The sequence below is a fragment of the Mastigoproctus giganteus genome, chromosome 7 (assembly GCF_048544385.1).
Source record: "Mastigoproctus giganteus isolate SK-2022 chromosome 7, ASM4854438v1, whole genome shotgun sequence".
Classification (NCBI taxonomy): Eukaryota; Metazoa; Arthropoda; class Arachnida; order Uropygi; family Thelyphonidae; genus Mastigoproctus; species Mastigoproctus giganteus.
This window is the reverse complement of record NC_143581.1, coordinates 190,139,723-190,160,133: the sequence shown is the minus strand read 5'-3', so window position 1 is coordinate 190,160,133 and position 20,411 is coordinate 190,139,723. Positions and strand designations below refer to the sequence as shown.

The 20,411-nt window shown below is 38.0% G+C and overlaps 1 protein-coding gene and 1 non-coding gene across 2 annotated transcripts in view; both read left to right on the top strand.

Annotated features, from left to right (window-relative positions):
• Window positions 1-20,411, top strand: part of Nurf-38 (Inorganic pyrophosphatase Nurf-38) — a 126,368-nt gene that overhangs the window by 37,430 nt on the left and 68,527 nt on the right. The window lies entirely within an intron of this gene.
• LOC150083489 (RNase MRP) lies at window positions 19,160-19,408 on the top strand. Its single transcript, XR_016547247.1, has one exon.

The following is a 20,411-nucleotide window of genomic DNA, read 5'->3' as shown; positions in this document are numbered from 1 at the left end:
CAAGGCAAATAATAAATTAAGAAAAGCTCTATTGGCCTTTGTTTAAAAACCTGTAGATTACATAAAATATTCTGGTAACTGTTTACTTGATTAAATAAAGTGTTGTAGTTATCCACATACTATCAGTTTAACAAGAATAGGTATTGTTTTGCCAAGACATTGACATATGATATCTAATCAGTACAAAATAAAGAATACTTATTTATAAAGAGAGAATTTTTTTTTTGTGCAGTCAATTTGAAATTCTTCACCATACTTTTATAAAAACTTTAGAAAAATGTCCTTTATGGAGTGGGGGCTTAAAAATAACCCACAAATCAATTTATTCTCTTTTTTTTTAATAACTCAATTCTAAAAATATGGTAGATAAAAAAAATTCAAGGCCTATTATAAATAACTAGGATAATGAGATTTTATATTCTGGTATATCAATATCAAAAATGATTTTGATATGTCACTTTTAAGCCAGTTATTCTTTTTAAAAAAATTAATTTCAAAGTATAGCTTACAAAAGTATATTGAACCTGATAAACATCATTTGGGTAGCAAGCCTTAAATTGCATAAAAAAAATAAGCTGCCCAGTCTGTTGAACTTATTATTGACAAGATAAGATTTATTGGAAAGAAAAAAAAAAAAAAATGAAAATGCACAAAGTATTGACTCTTACTCCAATACCTACATTCTAATACATTAAACTATCTGAAAGATAGAAATTAGTTTAGGTTTCCTACCTTTGCCATTTATATATTTCATAATAAAAACTTTAATGCCAATTTAGTCACATGGCAAAATTTTTCAAAAATTATCATATACAGTATGGCAGACTATAGCACAGTATAACTCAAGAAGCTGTTCCCAAAAATATACAACTCACTATCAATGTATGAAAGTGACCACCAACCTTTCTTTTTCACACTCACAAACTTTAATATAGTAAAGTTTTCTTGGAATCACATACCTCTGTAGTACAAAAACTATGCTTATCTCATGCTCTTTCCCCACTTCTTTTTATACTCTTTTAGAGCAACCCAGTGGCTTAATTTAGTTAAATGCATTTTTTCTGAGAGCATATACAGGGTGTTTCAGTTAAACGTTTCAGAACTTCTAAGAGGGGTAGGGTACATCCTGATAACTCGAAATCATATAGCAATGTGGGGTCGGAAATGCTTTCCTGAAGCGGTGTTGTACACAGAAGCACCATAAAGAAAAGAGACCGTAAGTGAGAAATCGTTTTAATAATACATGAAAAGAAGCAAAAGGTACATGGATTAAAGTAAGTGTTCGAAGTTTCTTCCACGGGCTACAATGCACGCCTCACATCTCCGACGCATGGACATCCGAACATTCTGGAATACTCCAGGCGAATTTCTTCGACAGCTACTGCGATTCTTGCAACCAGCTCCTCAGCATTGTCAACAGGGGTGTCATAAACTAGCGATTTCATATGACCCCAGAAATAAAAATCAAGACATGATAGGTCGGGTGACCGAGCAGGCCAACGCACGGGACCACCACGTCCGATCCATTGTTGACCAAATGTGACATCCAGGTAGTTATGAACATCTCCGCTATAATGGGCAGGGGCTCCATCGTGTTGGAACCACATTGTCTGTTGCGTCGATGCAGAAATCTGTTCATCTCTCAAAAGTTGTGGCAATACTTGCTGCAGAAAGATCAAGTAGATAGGTCCGGTTAGATGACACGGTAACAGGTAAGGTCCGATGAGGTGATCTCCCATAATACCGGCCCATACATTGACCGAAAATCGAATCTGTGCTGCACGACGTCGTATTGCATGCGGGTTCTCGACCGCCCAGATATGGTCGTTATGCGTGTTGAAAATTCCTTCCCTTGTGAAGGATGCCTCATCGGAAAACAACACTTCAGCAGGAAAAAGGGGATTTGTAGCACATTTTCCAAGGTACCACTGTGCGAAAGCAATACGAGGTGCATAATCCTCCGATTGCTGTGTCTGGACACGCTGCACGTGAAACGGATGCATGTCTTGTTCTCGGAGAATCCTCCAGACGCTGCAATGGGAAACCCCGACTGAGTTTGCTAGACTTCGTGTACTCGTTCTTGGATTCCCCTGTACATGCTGCAGCACATTCTGTTCGACGGCTGGAGTCCGTGCTGTTCTTACCCTGTCCCTGTCAGCTCTTTCAAATGAACCTCTCTCAGCTAACCTCTGGTGCAGTCTTGCAAAGAAATTATGACTGGGAATACGCCTCGTCGGATATCGTTCCGCGTACAAACGCTGTGCGGCTGGCCCACTACAATTTGCAGCCCCGTACGCCAAATGCATATCAGCTAACTCTGCGTTCGTGTAATCATCCATCCTACTAACTTGCCGTTCTTGTTCAAGAAATTCGAAATTCGCCTGGAGTATTCCAGAATGTTCGGATGTCCATGCGTCGGAGATGTGAGGCGTGCATTGTAGCCCGTGGAAGAAACTTCGAACACTTACTTTAATTGATGTACCTTTTGCTTCTTTTCATGTATTATTAAAACGATTTCTCACTTACGGTCTCTTTTCTTTATGGTGCTTCTGTGTACAACACCGCTTCAGGAAAGCATTTCCGACCCCACATTGCTATATGATTTCGAGTTGTCAGGATGTACCCTACCCCTCTTAGAAGTTCTGAAACGTTTAACTGAAACACCCTGTATAATACTAAGAAAAATACTTTGATTAGATTAGAGCCTCTCTAAATGACAGCTATGAGAAAAAGCATCTGAATTATATAGTAACAGTTGTTAAGGACTGAGTGCATCTTGCTGTATGTATGCCACATCTAAAATTTAGATTTCTTCTTCCCCTCCAACTTTTATCTCTTATGCATCATCAACAGTCAAATATTCCCACAAATATGTGGTCTCAGTTCCAATCTCTGATGCTCATTTCTGTCGGCAGTCTGCTGATCTTTACTTACTTTTTTTTTTTCCCCAAAAGAATTTCAGTTATTAGGTGCCGTTATCATCAATCATCTCATTTCTCCTAATTATTTGCTTTATAATTCCTTTCATTTTTTAAGGTGGTATTTATGCATATGTTCACTCATATTCCTTGTCAGAAATTTCCTAATCTAAAATATGTTACCCTTGTCACTTTCTAAACTCAACAAATCACTTGAAACTACTTTCTGCAGTTTAATTTCTAACAGTAAAATAATTTCCTTAGCAATTTCAGCATTCACAGTGCCAAACTGGCGTCAGTTTCCCCATTTGTACAGACCAAGCTGATAGAGATGCTAAGGTTTTTGTTATTGCTAATGACCTTAAGACAACTTGTTTATGGCACCTCCGTAGCCAGGTGGGCAGGAGCAGCAGTGCGTAGTCTTGATTAGACCGGGGTTCAAGCCCGTGACCACTAAATACGGAAAGGTCAGGGAATGACCAACGCATATTCCTGGAGCAATATGGCCTTAGTTGCTAATGCTCCTAAAAACCAAACAACAACAACTTGTTGACCTACTATAATACCTAACACTCAATCTTTTGCCCACCAACAATCCTTCACAGTACATAACATACCTGAGATACAAACTTTGGTAATGCTCTTCTGCAAGTCTGTTCCATGGCCATTCCTAGTCTTCCATCATATGGGGTTACAATAATGCTAAAATGATGTGCAAAATTTCTATTACTCATTTCTTTAGTTGGATTACTGTTCTCAATCTTCTGATCTTTATATTTTTTGTAGACCATATCATTGAAATTAATCTTGTAAGGTTAAAATCCATTTTTCCTCATTCCACCCTAAACTTTCATCATTTTTCTGAGATGTAGTTTTCCATAAAATGTACTATGACTTTAGGCTAAGAATATAGCATACTAGGCTTCTATCCAAATTTTCAATTTAGTTTTATGCTTACACAAGCTGTAAACAAGTTAATGAATTCAAATTCTAATTTTGAAAAGCTAAGAGTAGGAAACTTGCTTCCTGTTCCAGTGATGGCCAGACTTCCATTCATTCTTCTCCCCCCCCCTATTTTCCCAAATATAGATTAGATGAATGCTAAACAGTCTTAGCCAAGAAATAACCAGGTTCTAATGGCATTTCTCAGTATCCTTAAAACTGTGTGCACGAATTAAATTTCTGTTTTGTGTTGCCTTTTTACACTTATTCCCCAGTGGTGTTTTCTGTCTACATGTAAACCTTGATAATATTTAGCCAATTACTAAAAATGGGTGACAAATCCCTCACTTCTAATTATCCTTACAGCACCTACTTCAACTTTCTCCAAAATAGCAGAGAAATTCATCGACCTCCAACTCCTACACTATCTCACTCTCTCATCTAATTAACAATATAAATTCCAGCAGTATTAAATTCAGTCAAAGTTTGGAGAAACTCAGACTGTTACTCTCAACATTTCTAAGGTTTGCAGTCATGTTTATTATACATCTTGTAAGCAAGCTTCTATACTAGTAACCCCAGAGAAACGTACCAACTGTGTGGTACTACACTTAAGGTGGTAGAAAATGAAAAAGACCTGGGAGTAATTGTGCAGTCAGATATGAAGTTTTCTGAGCAATGCAGACAGGCTGCCAGGGAAGGTCATGGGGTTTTGTCAATGATATATAGGAATTTTGCTAGCAGGGAAAAGGAGGCGATTATCCATCTGTTTAAGGCAAAGTTCACATTCCCCTCACCAATCTTGTTGCCCTTCTCTGTACACGCTCAAGTAAATGAAGGGATCCTCTTACCAAGAGAGACTTAATTTCTGCAAATTGCAGTGGCTGGAGACTAGACACCTGCACAGTGATCTGATTGAGGTGTATAAGGCCTTGAATGGATTGAGCACGCTGAATTCTGATGGATCCTTCCACTTGTTCAGATTACAAACCTAAGGGGGCATAAATTCAAATTAAGAAAGGAGAGATGTAAAATAGATGTGCAGAAATTTGCCTTTAGCCAGCGGGTGGTTAATTGCTGGAACAAACTCCCATCTGTCGTTGTGGAAGTTGATAGGTTGAATAAATTTAAGGAGGAACTGGACAGGCATTTGGAGGGAATGGTGCGTTTTTTTTTTTTGTTTTTTTTTGGCTGATGCTGCATAAGCTCATACACTTGCATCACATGCCACTACTATTATTATTATTTTTTTTTTTTCTTCTTCCACTTTTTGTCTTCCACTTTTTGCAATTGGTTAACTGGTTTCTTTATGATTGCATGTGATGATAGCAAGTTCTTGTCTTCATTCTTTCATTGATGCTAATGGTAGAAAAAGTCCAAATCATGATGGAGGTTTGGATATAACTACTTTGGTATAACTTCAGTGACTCTTGGGGAAGGGAGGTGCTGAATAAACCTGTGTAAACAAGGCTTAACACAGGATCACGCAATACAGACTTCCAGAGGTGGCAGCTATATCCCCCCCCCAGGCCAACTATGTAAAATAGTATTTTTTACTAACCACAAAAAAAAAAAAAAAAACATTTCAGAATAAAATAAGATAGTAAAAAATGTGATTACGATTATTATTTATTTTTTTTTTTGCTGTAAAATATTTTGATATTTGTGTTACTATAGTTAATTGACAGATAATTTTATTTGGAATAAAATAAGACAAAAATTACAGTTTGGAGTAAAATAAAATTAGATTATTGAAATAATGTTGGCAGCTGAGGGGATAAGTATTACAACATCCTGGCATTTACAACAAGGACCAAGAAATTTTGCAATATTTCTTTTCCAGAGTTATTTTTCCTACTTTTTTCATATTCTTAACTCAATTTTCCCTGTTTTTCATTCCTTTAAAAACACGACAAAGTGAGTATGTCACACCCTATACAGTTAGGGTAGGGTAGAGTATAATGACGGATGGAAATGTCAACACATACTAGCAAACGATATTTTCAAAGTGGCATGTTTACATTTATAAAAATAAGTGGTGAGAAGTATTATATAACAGGTTTGTTTTAAAAACACATATACTAGCAACTGATATTTTCAAAGTGGCACATTCACATTTATAAAAATAACAAAAGTGACAAGTATTATATAACAGGTTTGTTTTAAAAACACATATACTAGCAACTGATATTTTCAAAGTGGCACGTTCACATTTATAAAAATAACAAATGTGACAAGTATTATATTAGCATTAGTAGAGGCATTTTATGCAAGAAAGCAAGCTTATGCAGCATCAGCCAAAAAAAAAAAAAAAAACCCACTTCCACTTCTCCCCTCTGTTCGTTCAAAATACCTGTCCAGCTGAGCCTTAAACTTATTTAGGCTATCAACTTCCACTACAAGGGATGGAAGTCTGTTCCACCAACCAACCACCCGCTGGCTAAAGGCAAATTTCCGCACGTCTATCCTACATCTGTCTTTCCTCAATTTGAATTTATGCCCTCTCAGGTGATTATTCTGAGCTAGAGGAAGAATCCCATCAGCATTGAGCATGCTCAAACCATTCAAGGCTTTATACACCTCTATTAGATCACCTCGCTGGTGCCTAGTCTCCAGACACTGTAATTTGCAAAACTTAAGCCTTTCTTCGTAAGAGCACCCCTTTGTTCCATTCACTAATCTTGTTGCCCTTCTCTGTACTCGTTCCAGCAGCTCTACATCCTTCTTGAAATGAGGCCTCCATATACTATATGGAGGCCACCTGTATACAGTACTCTAGGTGTGGCCTGACCATTGCCTTATACAAGGGAATAATCACCTCCTTATCCCTGCTGGAAAAATTCCTGTATATCATTGACAATACTCCATGAGCTACTCTTGCAGCCCGTCTGCACTGCTCGGAGAACTTCATATCTGCCTGCACAACCACCCCCCAAGTCCCTTTCATTCTCTACCACTGTCAGTGTAGTACCACAGAGTTGATACGTTGCTCTGGGGTTGCTGTTTCCCATGTGTAGTACTTTACATTTGTCAATGTTAAACTTCATTTGCCACCTCTCAGCCCATCTGCTCAACCTTTCCAGATCCTGTTGCAGCAGCATAGTGTCAGTAGTGTCCTTGACAACCCTGCCAACCTTTGTATCGTCTGCAAACTTGGACATTAAGCTTGATATACCATCATCAATATCGTTTATAAATACAGAAAACAATAATGGACCCAACACTGAGCCCTGAGGGACTCCACTAATAACATTAGTCCACGATGAGCAGTGTCCATTGATTACCACTCTGTCTTCTCCCCCTCAACCACCCCTTTATCCATAGCAGCAACTTGCCTCCAATGTCACACTGCTCCAATTTGTGTAGCAGTCTTCCATGTGCAACAGTATCAAAAGCCTTTCTAAGATCCAAGTATATAATATCAAAGCTATTCCCTGCATCCAGTTCTTTTGTGACTGCATCATAGTATCCAATCAAATTGGTCAGGCAAGACTTCCCCTTAACAAAACCATGTTGTGTCCAAGCTATAACTGAAGTCTTGTCTAAATGATCCTGCAGTGCTTCTTTAACCAGTGCCTCCATTAATTTTCCTGGAACAGAAGTTAAGCTCACAGGTCTATAATTACTTGTGTCAGCCTTTGATCCTCCTTTGTGAATTGGGGTCACATTTGCACATCTCCAGTCTATGGGTACCTCCCCTGAGTCCAAGGAAGCTCTCATAATTATGGCTAAGGGTTTGCTTACTTCCTTTGCTGCCTCCTTTAATATAACTGGATAGATCCCATTCACCCCAGGTGCCTTTCTTGTGTTTATCTTCAACAGTTTCTCCTCCACTTTACTCCCAGTTATTTCAAGATTCTGTAGCTTACTGCTAGAGTTGAATACACCTCTGGCATTCCCCTCGCTGAATACACCTCTGGCATTCCCCTCGCTGAATAACTCCTCATGTGTGAATGTCGATGCAAAATATTGATTTAGTTTGTTAGCTACCTGAGCAGGATCATCAACAGTTGACCCATCAATATCAAGTGGACCAATCTGATTCATCCCCTTCCTTCTAGAGTTTACATAAGTAAAGAACTCTTTGCTGTTTTTCTTTGCATCCCTTGCCAAGGATTTCTCGTAATCTGCCTTCGCCTGCCTAACCACCTTTGTAACTTGGTTGCATATCAACTTGTATCTATCATAGGCTTCTGTTTCATGTGTTAATTTGTAAGTATCCCATGCATTTTTCTTCTCTGCCATATGCCTCATTAGTTCATCTGACATCCATTTTGGCCTAAACCTTGAACAATATTTCTTAGTTGGTATGTAAAGCTAGTAGCTTCCAAGATAAGTTCTTTGAATGCTTCCCATTTTGAATTTGCTGTTGATAACATCATCAGTTGGTCCCACTGTATAGAATTTAAATACTGTCTCAGTCCATCGTAGTTGCCTTTACGGAAGCAATAACCCTTCCCTTTACCCCTAATGGTAGTTACCTCTTTGAGTAAATCCCACTTCAGCACACTGTGATCACTGCCACCTAGTGGTATATTTATCTGCAGATTCTTAATGCATGAAGAATCACTGCTGATAATCAAATCAAGAGTATTACTCCCTCTAGTTGCCTCCCGAACATGCTGATGTAGAAAACAATCATCCAATAAATCCACAAAAGCCCTGCTAGTGTGTGAGTGACCAGCCCCCAAATTCCAGTCAATATCTGGGAAATTAAAATCTCCCATTATAAGACTCTCTGATTTACTGGCCCACTCTATTTCCCTGTACAGTTTCTTATTATACTCATCAGAGTCATTAGGCCTATAGCACACTCCTCTCAATTTTGATCTCCCAATGCTTATGTCGCACCAAACTGACTCACCACTGCACTGTCCAGCGATGTCGACTGGCTTCACTTCCTTGGTTTTTATGTGTTTCTTAACTAATAGCATAACCCCTCCCCCCCTTCCTATCCTGTCTATCCTTTCTGTAGACGTTGTACTCCCCAAATTCCAGTTCTGCATCCCTTATATCTGTGTGACACCACGTCTCTGATATCCCAACAATATCTGCCTTTGATGTTTTGAGCAATACCTCAAATTCATCAAATTTATTTACTAAACTCCTAGCATTGGTGTACAGGCAAGTATACCTGCACCTGTTTCTATTCTTAGCTACCCTAACACAACCCATGTGTTTACTTGTACTGCAATGGCTCCCAGCAGTCTCTGAAATATCATGCATCTTGTTTTTCAGGCTTCTGCCCATTCTAATAGAAGCAGTGCAAGAATCTCTTTCACCTCTGCCAGTGGCTACTGTCAATCTATTGGTCTTTGTCTCCCCCCAAGCTAGCAGTTTTCCGACCCACCTAACACTGCCTCGATAGCATCATAACAGGTTTGTTTAAAAAAAATAAATAAATTAGCCACTCAATCAATATAAAGCAGTACAGAATAATTAACCCGTTCAAAAAATATGAAAGATCTTTTATATCCACAAATATTCTAAAAATTTCGTTTTGTTTTTTTATCAGCATAACATTCAACTGTATTAGTAGCTTTTAATATATTTTAAATCACTTATCATTAAAAAAAAAATCGCTAGAATATAAAATCTTTTAATATCTTGAATGGCATTAGTAGTGTGTACATAATAAAAAGTACAAATCCATCTTTTAAGTCGCAATTTAGTAAGTGCAGGTAAACACATTGGAACTTGATCAATCAATATGTGAGGGATAGAAACCGCAGTTTGAAGTGCACGTGCATTCGCATTCGGTGCAAACAGGTTTTCAGTGTCACTTTCTTTGCAACAGTGACAATGAAAAAAATAGAAGTGAAAATCAGTAATAAATACAATTTGTATTTATTACTGATTTATGTTTGTTTTGTAACAGATGCTATAAATGATTAAACATTACACAAACAGGCATGTTCACTTATGCTGAAAGCGACGTGCAGAGTAAAAGTGACGCATGCGCATAGCGACATGTAAGGCTAGTTGGTCCAGTTTCTAATCTCACTTGCTTTCGATAGTGTTTATTCTCAGTAATTAAGATTATTTATTGAAATAATAAATCTATTCGTTGTTGTACGATGATAAACTTGAAATTAAGCGATTAGGCAGACCTCAATCTGATCTAAATATGGCAAGAAAGCATCATTTCAGTTGAGAAAAAAAAAAAAAAAAAAAATTGCCATGCCCTTTGAAATCACCAGCGGCCGCTACTGCTTATATTCATAGGCGTGCCCACGGTGAAGTGAGTTAACTCCTTCCTCCCACCCCAATAACATTTTGTTTTTCATATAATTGCTAGATATTATTTGTTGGTTTTCGCAAAAGCTACCACTGTGAATTTAAATATACCTCTGCTTGTATGTTAGCAGTGAGGTTTCGTTCAATACAGCTAGTTTTTACGGTTGGGCTGCTTTCGTCACGCCCAGCGAAAATGAAGTCATTGATACTATACAACTTGCCCACCACAGCATGCAGCCATGGGCTTCTCTTTGAAGGAAAAGCGAAATAAGACAAAATAAACGCAACAATAGGAGGATATGGGTGGGAGTGTGGCTGCACAACGATTCCAAATAAACCTGCTTACGTCGAAATACAGTATGTTATAAGGCTACAGAGAAAAAAAATTTTCCCTGAGAAGAAAATATCCACCAAACGAAATACCTTCATTAACTGAAGCTTCAACGAGCAGAAACGAATTATCGATAGTGATGAACGCTATAACAATACAAGACGGGACGGTTTAAATAAATACTATTCCAGTGAGTCATGGACGTACACGTGGGTAACAGTTCGCCCCCTCTAATTTGTTGTTAAAAATAATTATAAAAATGTACAAAACTGTTTATAATATAAAAACAGTTTGAAATTAAATTTATTAATAAATATACGTATTTACTCGTGTATTGTAACCGCAGACAACTGCCCTTTCTTTTATTGCGGGAAGTTTGAATAGCCTTAAATCGTAATGAGTAGTGAATTCTTTTTGGCATGCGGGCGGTTCCCACTTGGTGACGTGACTATTTCCATATGTAGTTTTATTATTTAACCCAATTCCTTCCTCTCATCACTTTTTTTTTTTTTTTTTTTTTAAGTAAATTTCGCATATTTTATACTGATATCAGTTTTGGCATAGCCAATGTCCTAGACTAGAGTACTTCAGTAGGCCGAGGTTCTAGATGTTGTGACACGTGCAGTGTTCGAAATGGAAAATTTTACGAAGCGGAGTGCACTTCAGTTTACACGTGAAGAAAGTATAAAAAATCTGTTTTAGCAAAACAGTAATAAAAATAATAATAAAAGTAAATAACATAAAATATTAATATTATATACTATAATAGCAGCAAAATTCAGCAGTCTTAGACCACAAGGAAAAACGCGTTTAAATAATTATTAATAAATGAGTGTATCAAGCTAAAGTACAAAACTTGATTTGTATAAAAAATCGAATTTTAATCAGATTAAATGTTAATTGTAATGTCGAGAGCATTATACACAATTTAAGTGTATTTAAGCATTTGATTAACTTACTTAATGCTGATGTAATTGGATTTAGACATGATGCCACTCTGAGATTTAAGATGAATTTCATTTCGATGGATATTTGACATTGTGGAAAAAAATTATGGAGGTTCAATGGATATTTTGAGAGAGAGATAAAGGGGCGGCGGAGCAATACTTCTGATCAAAAACTACGAGAAGGCGACATGAATGTTCCCAGAGTCAGATCAAGGTAACTTGGATGTTGAGTAATATAGTGTGAAGTGACTTGCAGTAAAGGGAAGTGACGGTGTGGATATGCTTCAAGCCGAATGACAATAAGGAATATGACAAATTTTAGGCAGATTGAATGGGCCAATAAATGATTGTCTCATTACACTCAATGTTTGTATTACTACTATACGGTAAACGCTTTTGAACAAACTGGATAATTGCTACTTATCCCGCCATGTCCGAGAGAGTATAAGCTACTCTAGTATTCCTAAATCTGGTTCTCATTTAACAGTCTAACTGTATCAAAAATTTGAAAGTGTGTGTGTGTGTGTGGATGGGGGGGGGGTTTCAAGAGATGAGACTAATGGAATGAGCCCCCGTTAGCAGCACAGTTGGTATAATCACCATCCTCCCCACACCGGGTGGAAAAGACTTGGTTCGAATCCCGTCAATGACGCGAGAATTTTTTATGGGCCTTCTTCCCAACATGACTGAGTTACTCTGTCTCAGGACAGGTTAGCATGATTTTTCTCCCAGAAACTCGGGTATTTCATCCAGCAAACAATGTATCTACCACAGAACACAATTTACAGGATAACATACGTTGGGCAATATGTTCTAAGTTGCTGATGTGTCTAAAACCCTACAACAGCAATTAATAGAATGATATATTTCTTGGATTCGATTAACTGGAGAGACTGCTGTATGTTGTTGGATACAAATATGCAATGGGAAATATTCGAGATATTTATCCTCTAAGCCAGAAACGTATTAATAACAGTGGTCAAGTTAAGTGTTGAAATGGGTAGCAGGTGAAGTTGAGTTTAATTGAATAAAAAGCAATCATGGTACAGTTATCATGTTACTTCTCTAGAAAACTTGCTATATATGCTCGACCTTCATCCCTTTCAAACCCCCACAACTCGGAAAAATCAACAACTCGACCCAGTGGCGAATTACCCATTAAGGCAATGAGGCACGTGCCTATGGGCCCCAGGCTTTGGGGGAGGCCCCCAAGTCAAGACATTTTCCTATAGTGTTGTAAAATAGATTAATGTTTTCAGTAAACATCATAAAAATCTTGATTAATTTAAGCGAAAATCTTGATTGATTTAAGCGAAAATTTAAGCAAAAAATTCAAAAGTACAAAATTTCATTTATTTGCCACATAACTTTTATTTTTTATTCTTTTTTTTTTTTTATTATTATATTTTTTTTTGGGGGGGGGGCAAATATAATTTGCCTAGGGGCCCCAACTGTCCTTAATCCGCCACTGACTCGACCTCATTTTCCACAATATTCCTCGGGCAGAATTTATCATGCCAACCTCCTTCAAATTAGATCATAGCCATTTAACTGAATTTTATGCTCACTTTAACCTCTAATCGCTTGGTTGAAGGATGTGGCCCTCTGCATATGAGAAGAGTCATTTCAACCAAATTCATAAACCAGGAAATAATTCTCCAATGTTTTACTACATATAAATGGAACTGGCTGTTAGAACAGTCAGGGTTGAAGCTGCCTCCATTCTGGCCGAAGAATTATTTCAAATAGCTTGTGTTGGTGTGTTTAAGGAGATTCGGATCACACATTGGTCTAACTGGCGGTTTTAAAAAAACATCAAGGAGTGTTTGTAAGAAAACAAAAGGCTTCAGAAAATGGCAGAAAACTAGAACCCCTGGATATTATATCGCTTACAAAGAAGAATGGGCCTGTTTCTTAAAGCACAAACGCCAAAAGTACAACTTTGCTATTTCTATAAAACTTAAAACAGGCTAAAAGAATCAATCGCAACAAAAATACCAACGCTATGGATGAAACCTTATTAATTACGGAATGGACGAAGAGTACCTTCAGTATCTCTACAGATCCGAAATTAGTTTTAATTCTCCTGCAGCAGACAATACCAGATGGCTAGTAAATTACATGAACATGACTCCATCCGGATCAAATCTTGATATTAGACCTCTCCTAATAGAAATCACCATAACCAAAGAAAATATAATTCAGGCATTAAATAGTTTCCCAAATAAATATACTTCTGGCCTTGATATATTTCTCCTCTTCGTAAGCAGTTCACATTTATCGTTCAGGTCTTGCTACACATAATTTAGAGAAACTCTTCACGCTAGAGTTATTCCTGAAATATGGAAATATATCGTAAAACACGTGCCTAAAGTCAAACATCCAAAGGATTTTCGTCCCATCTCTATAAGTTGCAATTTATTAAAACTGTTCGAAAAGACTCTGTTGCCAATTCTTGTCATGCATTGCTTCCAGAAATCTCCCATCATTTACAATATTTACACACAGATTTCAAAGAGATCGACTGTGACCAATTTAATGACTGAATGCCAAAGAACAGATTGATGTAGTATTTTTAGACATTAAAGCTGTTTTCGACAATGTCTTGATGACAATACTTAAAAGGCATTTTAGAATACTGGAAGGTTTATTAAAAGTCCTCGTTTTCATTCTCAAACAGAGGCATTCGAGGGTTGAACACAGGACGTTCCAGTCGAACCACATCATATGCAAAGGACTTTCTCAAGGTGGCATCCTTTCTGTCCTATTTTTGCTGCCGCTCTGGGCTTCTTTCTTTTTACGCATCCTATTGCAGCACTTAGGTAGACGCTATAAACTCTTCATCTCGTCCAAACACAGTGACAAATCTGACGGTATCAACGCACATGCCATTTCCCTAATAAAAGAACTTGATCTTTATCTCGAGAATATTGGCCTATCCATAAACCCGACCAAGTCAGCTCAAATATCTTTCACCAACTTGAAGAAGAAGAACCTAAAAAGATACAAGGGTCCAGATCTCGCATCACACTGATCTGAGGCTTACATGGGATGAAAACCTGACCTTCCAACAGCACTTCGCCAACACCAATGCAAAAACTCAGCAATGTGCGCGATAAGACGAGAAATTTCTGGAGTAAACAACCACAAACATGTCTTGTTCCGATTTCCATGCATACTTCAACGATTTGGTCGCTGCTGCCCTCACTAACAAAAAGAAAAGAAAAAAAAATCGTGGGTATCGAGTACTAGATTGTGTTAATGGCCACCCTTTCGCCATCTCGAGATCTGTAATGTCTGCAAACCTTGGAATCAGTTGCTAATGGCAGGAAATCTGTGCATCCTCTTTCAGCTCCTCACCAATCGTCTTGACGGCCCAAATGTCCACAATCTTTTTGCGGGCCTTAGGCTGTCCCGCGTCCTTTGTTATGTCGCGTGAATTCTCCAAAGAAGCTCGTTACAGAATTTAACCATGCTTAGAATATTTTTTCCGACTAACACCCTCCAAACGTACAACACCCTAAAGAGTGAACCCCACAAGTTCTGTGATGAGAGAGCACAGACCTCAGAAGATACAGGATATGCACCATCACATACAGCTGTAGCAGTTTCCTGATTATCCCCTTCAGGATAGAATCTCTTCAACCATACTTTGCTCCTCTGCTGAGGAGAATTAATTTTTTTTTGGTATGTATGTTAGTTGTATATATAACTACGTATTGGCTATATTATTTTATAGAACTTGATGTTTATGTATGCGCATTTTATGTACGATTTATATGCTTATTGTCTAGGTTATAATGTACAAATGTATATAGGCATCCCCCCCCCTTGCTGAAGGCTCTTCGGGGGTGAAGCATAGTGCAATAAATTGAGTTAAAATTAATTCCCATTTGGTAAGTGTGGTTGTCGGGAAATCTGGCTGAGTGTAAAGCACAGTTGAATGGTTAGCTTTTGGTAAAGGGAACAGTATAAATATTTTGTTTTAGTCGTGTTTTTTTTTTTTTTTTTTTGGCTGATGCAGATGAATTCTGCATCGTTTGGCCTTACCAGTATAACTTTAGCATTAATAAAACGGAATTTTACAGCTTATTTTCTTATTTCTGCGCGTTTTACATAAGAGTACCTCACTCGTTTTGCAGCTGAACTGGACCATCTGCCTTTATTTTGCAACTTTCTTTTAGTGTGCATTAGAATGTACATATGTATACCTTTGGGACAGTGCAAATCCTGTTTTTGTTTTATTATTTTGTGCGGATGATTGATTGTGTTATAGGAACTGGTATTCTGGCCCACTTATCAACACCGCCTGCAGTTAAACAGGGTTGCTGTTTTGTGCGTTGGCGAGATCGAGCTGTACTTTGCCACAAAAAGTGTACGGTCGATTGTACTAGTGGCGTCCTCCAGCTGGCAGGAGTATAAACAAATTTATTTTTGGAATTCATTAGGGATGAATTCAAATACAGTACAGTATTCGAATCCAGGTCCCTCCAAACGAGTAACCAGTGGCGAAACTACTACGACTGTGCGGTAAACATTAAATCCTCTTTTGCTGCTATGATGAAAAACTTAACTTCGGAAATAATTATTCTTTAGTTAGTCTTTATTTAAGATGCTTAACTCCCCCTCCAGTGTTTACAGTTTTTAGCAATGCTTTTTTTTTGTGTGTGTCTCTCTCTCTCTCTCTCTCTCTCTCTCTCTCTCTCTCTCTCTCTCTCTCTCTCTCTCTCTCTCTCCTACCTTGCCCTCGCAGGTAGCATGTGGATACAATCATTGTTCTCACACCGGGTAGAAATGAAGGTAGGTATGTAGTTTGGTTTTAGGCGCATCAGCAACTTAAGCTATATTGGGCTCTATATATTATGTCTGTAAATTGCGTGTTCTGCGCAGGGCCGGATTAAGGATGATATTGACCCCCGGCCATATTTAAATAAATTTGAGGCCCCTTCTCCGGTCATATTTAAATTTCAGGCCCCTTTAATATATATATATATATATATTGCACATACATATAAATATAAAAACTTCATAGGTTTTTATATTTATATTGTGAATAATAATTCCTCGATAAAAATGTAAAATAAGAGGTAAAAATGTTTTATGTTTTTTGATTTGAAAAATAAAGTAATAATAAAAGCAATTTCAATGGAAACTTAATTTATTTATTGTACAATAAAAAGACATAAGAATAAAATTTAAACAAGTTAAGTTTAAGTATGCTTTTTTTATATTACGCTTTTTATTGGTTTATTATTAGAAATTTTTATCACTACTTTAGAAATATTTATTATTATTATTATTTCTCTTATATTATGTCTCCCTGATTGGGTTCCACCTCTTGACGGGTATTGCTACCAAGTACACAGGGTGGTTGTTGTTATGTCCTGTGTTACTGTTGGTCGAGGAACTCTCTGACTATCCTACAGGTGTTCAGGATTGCGACTTTCTGGAGTTCCTTGTAGGTGTTCGCTGGGAGACCTATTGCTGCTAGGCTGTTATGTAGGGTCTTTGGCACCATACCTGTGGTTGACACGATGATCAGGATGGTCACCATGCACCATATTAGCCATATGGTGCATGGTGCAAGGAAGCCTGAGGCTTATGCTGCACCAACCCAAAAAATTTTTCTGAATTACCCCGAGAGAGAGAGAGAGAGAGAGAGAGAGAGAGAGAGAGAGAGAGTGTCAGAAGTAGAAGGGAATCACCAAGAAAGAGAAGAATGATGATATCCAGCTCAGGATCCTGGGTGTGCCAAGCCCATACTCACCAGATGTGAGCCCCAGTGAGGCCCCCGGCCATGGTCGGTTTTGGCCGTAGCGTTAACGCGGCCCTAGTTCTGCGGTGGACTTGCTGTTTGTTGGACGAAAAACGCGAATTCCTGGAGAAAAACCATGCTGCCCTTCCTGAAACTGACTAACTCAGCCACGTTAGTCGGTTTCAAAATTTCCCATAAAAATTTCTCGCGTCATTGATGGTATTCGAACTCTGGTATTTTCCACCCTAGAACGGTGTAGGTGGGACAGCGATTATACCAGCTATTCTACCCACGAGGGCAGGTGGAAATGCCCGGGTTCGAATCCTGTTCGTGACGCAAGGAATTTTTGTGGATTTTTTTTTTTTTTTTTTTTAACGTGGCTGTGTTAGTCTCAGACGATTGTTGCACGGTTTTTTGTTCCTGGCAGATCTCGTTTTTCGTCCAGGCAAATCGACCACAGAATTGACACAATATACTGTTGCGTCATAGCTTTAGTCGCTTCTGTGCAGACTCATTTACTCTGTTCGCCCCCTAACCAAACCTATCGCTGTCCTAAGTTTAAACGATTTTTTCTGAAAAAAAAAAATGCCTATGTGCATTTTTAACCAGGGCCTATACATTTGATATCACATTTATCGTTGTGCAAACAAGAACCTTGAGTGTTTTAAAATTATAAAAATAATAAATTGCTGTAAAACTAACTAAAAACAAATTCTCAGTTTCAATTTCAGTCTTCTCTCCCTGAACCCTAGGGTTACGCGTACCACCAGTCGAGAAATTCTGCTTGAAAATAGCCATATAGCTACAGGAGTGTTAGTTCTATTGTAACTGAAGTCACTTGCGCTTGCTGCTAACTTGGGGAGAAGGGGGCGATTCTTGTAAGTTGTAGCATCATGCAGTTCGAATACGTTATATTCGGATATAACCAGGGCCTAACTTGAGGTTATGCGGGCACTAGGCAAAGGAGCCTCTGTTTTGGAGCCTCTGTAAAATTGTTTATTATGAAACGCCCTACTTCAATAGTAAAAAAATAGGGCGTAGGGGCTCTAAGAAAATTCAAATAAATTCACATATTTCTAAGAAAATATATACAAATCAGAACATATTGGCGGCACGCACATTTTGACTAGATGCTAGATTGCAATTTGAAAGTATATTTTATTTGCAAATTTTATAAGGAACACAAGCACTCATGCTCGTCGCTACACCACTCGATAGCCTAGTGGTCAGGCGCGCGGGTGCATAAGTACACGTGCCTTGAGTGACCGGGGTTCAAGCCCGTGACTACTGAATACGGTGCTGTTTCTTGTAATCTGTCCATCTTGTGAACTCCTCTGACCGTTTGGTCGTCCCGGAGTATAAACAGAAAATTTATTTATATCACAGATTTTGGCTGTGTCCATTGCCATTTCCGGGTCCCTCAAAGTATGGGCATATTCAGGGGAGGGCTGAGGAGCATACTGCCCCTTTAACTGTGCGTATAAGCGTTCCTACGTCTATCAAAAAAAAAAAAAAAAAACTTAAAAACTTGTTCGTCATGCCTCACAACGATACCTGGGAACGACTGTGTCTCAAAGTATCCTAGGCACATGCCTAGGCTCTGGATATAACGTATTCGAATAATCATAATGTGTGTATATTTTATCGATAAGCGATAAAATAATCGTGATCAATTAAAGTTGTCAGCACTATTGGGACTGGTTTCACTCCAAATAATCCCCTCCGCCCCTTTATGTCCTACAAGTTTCATTTAGGTTTGAAAAACACTTAATACTAAAAATGCTTTTAAAATGTACTGAAATTAACCTCATTTTACATTAATCTGTAATTTGTAATCCTTTAAACTCGTATATTAAATTTATTTATTATAAATTATGTGGGAGCCGTATTACGGTAGGATATAATGTAGATCTTAATTTATACAAATAAAATGCTAACAGAAAATTTAAACCTACAATCGTACACCTTTTTGAAGAGACGCGCGTATTTCTTGCTATAAAGGGAAGGAACGCTAGGGTAATGGATAACGGAAGATCACCTTAGGCTTGCTGTCGAAGCTACGAACGGAGTCCTTCGTGACTACACCAGCTTTGCGAAAAGTCCCCGGACCGTGGGTAGAGAGTACCGGGCTGTAAGGGCTCCATCCCTTTCACCTCCCTCATCTAACGCTGTGAAGGGTGGCCTGAGCTGAGGGTTGTGGGAGGGTGCTTGTCATAGTGTACAAAGGGATGCAGGCGGTCTAAAATTAGACTACCAGAATGGGGCTTACCGGAATTTTTATTCTTTTTGTAAATAAACAATTATTAATATGAATCAATAATTGTTTATTAATATTCACTAATTAATTATTAATCAACTATTTTTGATTATATAGACTTCTTAAAATTAAGCTCAATCAGTCCGAATATGTTATGATACAAAGGTACAAAATGTCTTGAAATGAGTTTCTATAAAGATATTTTTAAGCATAATGAAAATCGCGTTTATATTTTTAGACATCCTTGGATATCGTGTTTAACGGAAACAGGTTTGTTCCAACTGACCTTGCTTTTTAAAAGCTGTATATATGGGTGTTTACTTTGAGGTTTTTTTTTTTTTTTTTTTACCGTCAGTACTTTAGTGTATTCATGAGCCTTATGCAAGGACACGTGGCAATCAGATCGTCGGAGCATTTTTTTTACTCGTCTTCTGTGTTAGTGGCGCCTGCTCAAAATAATTTCATTAAAAAGAAAAGGTGTAAGGAGTGGCACTTTAGAAGTTTACAATCTGATACCTCTTCCGATTGAGCTTTGTGATTAGCAGTGATTGATACGACTAGCCGCTATGATTACTGTTAGTTCCCCTTCCTCTTGCTGCTATTTTAAAATCCGGGGCTGTTTTTAAACAGCGGGTAGGGGTGTGATAAACACCCTAAGCACGTCAATCACTGCTACTAGCAAATATCAATCGGAAGGGGTGCCAGAATGTAAAGACAAACCGAGTGTTTAGCCCCCACCACTTGCCAATGTTTTAAAATTGGGAACTCATTTTCCGATTTTAAAACAGCGGCAAGGGGGGGGGGATAAACACCCTAAGACTAACCATAACTGGATAGGCATGTCAATCACTGCTACTCGCAAAAGGGATGCCAGATTGTAAAGACTAACCAATCGGGATTTATCACGATAGTAGGGCATTGCTGCTGTGTCATATTAAATAGAAAAGCACTTATATTAATAAACGGATAACTAATGGTATAAAATTCTTGACGGACTTTTGTTTTGAAATGAAAACTTCAGTTT